The sequence below is a fragment of the Triticum dicoccoides genome, chromosome 6B (assembly GCF_002162155.2).
Source record: "Triticum dicoccoides isolate Atlit2015 ecotype Zavitan chromosome 6B, WEW_v2.0, whole genome shotgun sequence".
Taxonomy (NCBI): Eukaryota; Viridiplantae; Streptophyta; class Magnoliopsida; order Poales; family Poaceae; genus Triticum; species Triticum dicoccoides.
The window spans coordinates 11962536-11970441 of NC_041391.1; the positions used below are offsets into that span (position 1 = coordinate 11962536).

A 7906-nucleotide genomic window follows, 5' to 3' on the forward strand; every position below is an offset into this window, starting at 1 on the left:
TGCCTCATACGCTTGGAGGAAGCTAGCTGGATCTGCCGCCCCGTCGTAGCGGGGCGGCATCTCCGGCCTGAAATTGGGTGGCCACTTCACCCGCCGCAGGGTGGGGGTGAAAGCCCGGAGGTCCATTGCGCCCCCAAAGGTGCGCGATGGTCCAGTCTACGGTGGAGCGCCCGTCATTGGAGCCGACAGTGGAGCACATCGGACGGACTGGCGGATCTTTGACGCACCCCTACCTGGCACGCCAAATGTTAGATTACGGGTTCCACAAACCCTTGAGAGGTTCGAACTCTGGGGTGCGTGCGAAGATCTCAATCTCCCCAGTCTGCCGACTCGCTAATCTCACAGTCTAATGCATCGAGCTCGAAGGAAATGGGACACAGCAATATACCCAGGTTCGGCCCACCTAGCGGTGCAAAACCCTACTCCTGCTTTGTGGTGGATTTGCCTCGAGGGGCTGAGGAAGAACTAGTACAGCGGAGAACAACCTCAGGAGGTGTGTTCTTGGGATCAAGTGAGCTGGTGAGCTGGTGAGGAAGGAATGGATCCGGTCCCCCTCCTTGGTGCTGGCTAGGTCCTATTTATAGTGGCCTTGGTCCTCTTCTCGAATGGAGGAGGGAAGGGATCCCACAATGGCCAAATTTGAAGGGAGACAACGAGTATATCTTATCCTGACTAAAGTGGTCTTCGCCTACAAAAGCTTCTGGTCGTGACGCTGCGGTGGGCTCGGCGATGACCTCCGTCCTACCGTCCTGGCGGTCCTGGTCTTGTCGCACGAGAATGGAAACCTTTGGCTGCTTCCTTGGGATTCAGCGCCTGTTGCTTACCTCCTTTGCACCGAAGAGGAAACTGTACACTGGGCCACTCGCGCCCGCCTGGGCTCGATCGTCATGGCTCACATCACCCAAGCCTCATGAGGTGGGCCTTGCATAGAAATCTCCACTCCTCGGGAGCCAACCTGAGGAGGCTGATCCCCTTGGAGGACTTGGTGTCGACCGCCTCGCGAGGCTTGGCCCCTCGCAAGGGTCTTGAGTTCTTGATGTGGAAACTCGGTCGTACCATGCCGTCGATGGGGCCATGCCGCGGGCCACAGGCAGGCAAGTCTGGGTACCCCCATATCCATAACTCCGACAGTCCAAGGGCACTCATATGCCAGAGAGATCAAAGCTCAAGACCGTCTCCATTGTTGGATTTGGAGGATTGGGCAAGACAACCCTTGCCAAAGCGGTGCACGACACGCTTAACAAGAAATTCGACTATGTAGATTTCGTCCTAGTGGGTCAGAATCCTGACATGAAAAAAATTCTTGGGGACATCATTCATGAACTTGGCCTACAAATGTGTACTATTGCATCAATGATGGATGTACGGCAGCTCATCAACCACCTGAGAATTTTCCTTTCTAATAAGAGGTACACTCTACTCCACCTTATGTTAGTCAATACAATCTTTGTGTGTGATATGCCTAACAATAGGCAAGTCACCATAGTTAACTTTACTTACCATCAATTGCACTCTAATATGTCATCCATTACTTTTGTGGTTTTTCATATATACATATCACATTTTGGTTGTTGTGAAGTCAACTCTCCATTTTCTTGTGTATATAGATAAAAACATCTAGAATAGCCATCTGAAAATGATAGCATGTTTCATACTAGATTAAAGATGGCAACTAATATAGACTATTTGGAAATTAAACTACTCAAAGCAGACCTTAGAGCTCGTACAACTCAAAAACATGAGAAAGTGATGACAACTTTCTTCTTAGAACTGACTACATAATGGTTACTCCCACCGATCCATATTAATTGTGACTCAACTGGATGTATCTATACATATTTCAGTGCTAGATACATCCGTTTGAGTGACAAACAATATGGACCGGAGCGAGTAACAAATCCTTCATTTGTGATTACTTGTCTTAGTTTACTTGCGATTTTGTTTTCGCACATTAACATCTTAAGTTCTCCTTTCGAGTCAGAACTTCTTTTTATGTGTTTGTTATGCCTTTTTGGAATTGAGGTTGGCATGCTTCTCACGTTTTTGCAGATAGAACACTACATATGGTTTTACTAATTCAAGGCTCTGGCCTTCCCATGAAAATAGGTACTTGATTGTTACCGATGACATATGGGATGCACAAACATGGGAAATGATTAAATATGCTTTTCCAAAGAATAATCTTGGAAGTATAATAATGGAAACTACTCGTATTTGTGAAGTAGCCCAAAGAGTAGGTGGTATTTACAACATGAAACCACTCACTGACGATAACTCCAAAAAATTATTCTCTTCGAGAATATTTGGGGAGGAAGGTACTAGTCTTGATAACCAGTTTGTTGAAGTATCTAATAAAATTTTACGAAAGTGTGGCGGTGTGCCATTATCCATCATTAAAATATCTAGCTTGCTTGCTGGTAAACAGAGGGAGGATTGGTCTAAGGTTTATGACTCTAATGGTTTTGGGCATGAAGACAATGAAGTTGTCAGAACACGAGAAAGATATTGGCTTTTAGCTATTATGATCTTCCCTATTACCTGAAGACTAGTTTGTTGCACCTAAGTGTTTTTCGGAAGATAATTGGATCAACAAAATTTTACTGATATGGCGGTGGGTTGCAGAAGGTTTTTTTAGAAATAAACATGGGATAGGGTCATTTGAGCAGGGAGAGAGCTATTTGAACGAGCTCATAAATAGGACCATGATCCTGTGGATAGAGCCATGCCATAGAGTAAATGTAGGGCGTTGTCGTGTTCATGATATGGTTCTTGATCTCATCGATATCTTATCGAGTAAACTAAATATTTGTGACATTACATGATGCAGATCATCACAATAACCGTATCTTCAAGCAACAATGCTCGAAGATTAGCCCTCCATAAAATAATTATCGGGAACACCCCAAGCATGGAAATGGAACACATGCAGTCATTTAGTGCTAGCATATGTTGTGATAGTAGGATGCTCTCACTTTTGAGGTTTAAAGTGATGTGTGTACTTGTTCTAGAGGAATGTGAATTTCTGGCGGGAGGTTGTCACCTTGAGCATGTTGGAAAGTTGGTTCACTGGAGATACCTAGGACTGTTTGGCCCACCTATTGATGAGCTCCCTAAAGAAATAGGAGAGCTTATGTACTTACACTCACTGGATGTAAGGGAAAGTGGTATAGAAGAGTTGTCCCTGTCTATAGGTCAGCTAATTAAATTGATGTGCTTGCGTGCTTCCAAGGCCACACGAATGATGGCAGGTGTAGGGAAGTTAACCTCTCTACAAGAGTTGTGACTATTCTCCGTGGATAAGATTCTAAACTTCTTCATAGATTTGGGGAACCTAACGGAGTTGAGGGTGCTCGAGATCCATTTTGACAAAATGGATGAGAGTGCTCACAGGGCCCTTGTGAAGTCTCTATGCAACCTCCGCAGAATCAAAACTCTAGAGATATACTGTGACTCAGAGGATACAGATGAGTGGCCTCAGCATGGCGGCTAGGAAGATTGGATGCCAGCACCTTACGAGATTCGTGAACTGAGACTGTCTGGCATGGTTTTACCAAGACAGTTGTCGTGGATGGTATCCTCTTGTCTTCCCCACCTATCATACCTACTGTTCACAGCTCAGGTGGTGGAACAACAGGATTTGCAGATCCTCGGATGTCTGCGATCACCCCGATGCCTCTACATCTTGAGTGTGGACAACTTCTCTCCGTATTGTATTGTACAAAGTGACAAGTTCCGAAACTTGAGATATTTGGGCACCAACATAGAAATCAAGTGTGGGGAGGGTGTGCTTCCTATGCTTGAGAATGGAAGCTGTTGGCATGGTACCGAGCAGCATGCCTTTGCTTGAGAAAGTCACCTATTGGCGAAATTGCAAGAATTGCGAAGCTGATGAGATGGAGAAAACACAAGCAAAATTGAGGCATGCCACCAGGATCCACCGCAACAGTCCCGCCCTTGCAATACGAAGGCATAATTACAAGGAATCTTCTTGTGGCACGGATCAGGACCAAGAATAGATGCTACCGAGGTCCGAGGTTAATTATTCAATCACTGAAGTGTGTGCTACGTGATGGTGGAGAGGTTTGGGCCACTGATGAAGAGGTATCTATATGTACACAACCAGACATGTTTTCATTGGATCTATAATATGACTATATATTGATGTTTACTATTTCGGCCAGACGATGGTGGTGCGCGCAAGATAACTCGTATCACCAGAGAGGAGGGGGCAGTGAGCATTGCTTAAATCATGGTGCACCACTAGGAGGTACTTACCTCATTCTCTTCCATTCAGTTTTGATATACGTCCACGAGTATGCATACATGTTATTGTGTCTTCGTGTCTTTGTCTTCTACTTCTTCTTCCTACCACAATTGCACCCCTTGTCTGGATAAACTAGTAAACATGAATTTATAGTTTTAACCCATGTGTTATTTTGTAATGTACTTGTCTTAACTGTATATTTTTGACATTGTTTTTGGTCTTCTTTGGATCTCGACCCATATGGGTTTTCTTCTATGAAGACCTTTTGGATTATATGGTTGTTGGCCAATTTTGGATGAATTGTTTCTCTATGCCTTGATTTAGTACAAACTTCAATATCTTCTTTTTGGGACACACAAAGTTCAATATCTACTCCTATGGTGTTGTACGCACTTCCCTCTGCTCTTTTTATTATATTATCAAGACACTCATACCAGTCCTTTCTTGTGTCTGCATTGTTGTCAAATTTATGCATATATTTCAATTTTTGAATCTTTTCTCCTTACAAATTAAGAACACCATCGGGTATAATCCGAGCCATTTTGTAGTTTGTGTGTACCGCAATGATGGACACATTCCCTCTTAATTTTTTCCAGGCGTACCGAGCTCCTGGAAGACAAGGACGATGGGTCTTCACCTCGACCTTCGCATACCCCATCCTTTACTTTGTGGAGGGTCCTAGTGGAGTGGTTGGTCTCGGGGATGATGCCGAGAACATCTTTTTGGACGAGACAAAAGATCTGTGCAATGGGTAGGAGAGTGGAGAAGTTGTACCAGAGGGACCTGGCCAACAATGATCTCATAGTGGTCTATCCAGTTAAGATGCATAAAATTCAAGAACATGAGAAAAAAACAGAGCAAATTTCAAATCCCAGTAGATTTTTATGTAGAAAGATGCTTTTGCATCCACGTATTATTGCAACTCTTCGTTTCAACCCAGGCAACGAGGAACTAGGTCATAGTCCTGTAGCCTAGACACAAGCAAAGCAACATCTGCTCAAGCTTATCTTTTCAGAACTGCAATATATTCTTCTAGACTTTCCTCTGTCCTTTTCTCTGATTTTAATCTTAGGCTAATCACGTCCAGAAAACCAATGAAGATTACTGTAAGATTTTTCAGTGAAGAGGTCAAAGCATGCTAGCACATTAGGACTAAAACATAGATATCGCTTTCGCAAAAAAGAAAACTATAGATATCTGGCCCAGTGGGCACCGAGGATTTGGATTTCATTTTGCAAATTTTACCGTCCCCGGACGAAATAGGCGAAATACGGTAATTTCAGATTTTCTGGAAAATTCTGGAAGAGAAGACTGAATCAAAATTTGAAATTTTGAATGAAAAATGAGCGAAATTTGGACGAAATTCTACCAAAAATTGAAATCCTGCAGCAAATGAAGTGAATAAGGATCTTACAGAATTGCAACTACCAATTGATTGCTTGCACGCATGATACGCTTCAGTTGCAGCAAAATCCAATCAAGCTGCTCACTTGTGGTCCCGTTCCGGCTGCCAGCAGCACACGGACGCTGCACGCTAGTCCAATGGCCGATGACCGAGCTATGGCCATATTTGCACTTGTCGCCGAACCAAGCTGCCGGACAGAGGCATATGGAACGGTCAGCTAGCACCCTGTGGCCGAGGCCATGCGCTCAGGAGGCGGCAGCGCGAGCACATCTGGATCGGGAGCGAGGAAGGCGCCGCCGCTAGAAGTGATGTGGGGAATTTGATGATGTTTAGGTTTAGGAGCCTTATTCAGGCCTTGTACTTTGCGGGAAGGGCTATCCAAGCTGGGCTGGACACTGAAATGGGCCAAAAAAAATCAAATAGGGGCGAAAAATTTGGCCGCCTAACATATCTACCGGGGCTGAACGAAACGGACGAATTTCGCCGGAATTTCGTTTTTTTCGGACGAAATCTAAAACTCTGGTGGGCACGCATTTTGTTTGGACAAGTACAACAAATACTTCCTAGACGGCATGCTGCAGATACCAAAAAACATAAAAAAAATACTGCTTTATGAAATCTCACATTTTAAGTTCAAGTTGATGAAAATAAACGGTACTTTGTTGAGACGTACCCTCTATGATTCCTTTAACATATAGTTTTGCACAGATCTAGAGGGATTACATGTGCTAATGTCGACATAGTGCCTCGGTAGCAGCTCTTCCCTAACAACCCCACTAGCAATCCATGATAGCATAATTGTAGCAGCTCTTCCCTAACAACCCCACTAGCAGTCTATGATAGTATAATTTCTGCACATCTACAGACAACTTGAGTGCACTCGTGAGACCACGTTCCCAGCCATGTTAAACTTTGCCTCTCCATTAGTCTAATCTACATCGTACGAGGGAATATGAAACTACTAACTGAAAACCAACTAAGACTTCACTAGCACCAACTAAGCCACCCCTAGTATTACTCCATATATAGATACATGCAACTTGAAGCTACAAGCAAGGCAAGAAAAGAGCTCTTGAGAACATAGATATAAGAAAACAGAAGAAGCAAACACGGGAGAGAGAGAGAGAGAGAGCTGGGGTCAACTGCTCATTTTGTTTAAACCACCTTAATACTCCCTCCAGTCCTTTGTACTCCGTGTATTAGATTTGTATCAAGTCAAACTTTACAAAGTTTGACCAAATTTGTAGTAATAAATATCAACATTTGTAATACCCAATGTATATATTATGAAATCTAACAATAGTGATTTGGCATTGTGAATCTTGATGTATTTTAATAACAATTGTGAATCAAAGTAGAGATACATTATTTTGAATCACTAAAAAGGACCGGAGGAAGTACACTATTTTGAATCACTAAACAGTGCAGTTCATGTTACTATAGGTTAGTACGCGTTTGGAACCTAGAAATTTCTGCGCTAGTTACTATAGTTGTATACAGCTAATAAGACCATTATAAAATGAAACAGCCAGCTAAAAACATGGCAACGTGAGGAACTAGAGACTTGCTCTTTTTCTAAGAGAAGTGTATGGAGTTATGGGTCAGGTCGCGTAGAATATAGTTAAGCCATGTCATGACAGCAGGCTGGTAGGTGCAGATCATTATAGAAGTAAAATGTAATTAAAGAACTCCTGGAAGTGCAAGCAAGCAAGCGGTCTTAGGTCTTAAGTCTTAACTAGCGTCCGTCCACATAGTGATGGAATTTGCAGTGGGTGAGAGAGGGAGTGAAGACTGAAATATTTTGTGTGTGTGTGTGAGAGAGAGAGATAGAAGGGGAGAGAATGGGTGTTGCAAGTGCTGTGCAATGGTGGGAGGATTCTCAGCTGCGCGTCCTTGTCCTTGGTAGCCTGGTCATCCAGTACATCCTCGCCATCGCTTCGATCATGCGGCAGATGTCAGTCAGATTCTGCTGGGTTAGGCCCGTAACCTGGCTGGCATACCTCGGCAGCGACGCAATTGCAATATATGGTCTTGCCACACTCTTCAACCGCTACAAGATGAGGGACCGGGGGCAAGACTTTGGTGTACTGGAGGTGGTGTGGGCGCCTATTCTCCTGATCCACCTCGGTGGGCGGGACAGTATAACCGCCTACAACATCGAGGACAACGAGCTGTGGATGCGGCACGTGCTCACTGCCGTGTCTCAGATCACCATCGCCGTCTACGTGTTTTGGAAG

At 44.1% G+C, this 7906-nt stretch overlaps 1 pseudogene; it reads left to right on the forward strand.

Moving 5' to 3' along the window:
* Positions 1 to 1146: 1146 nt before the first annotated feature.
* On the forward strand, positions 1147 to 3847 carry LOC119320532 (annotated as a pseudogene).
* The last annotated feature ends 4059 nt before the right edge of the window (positions 3848 to 7906 follow it).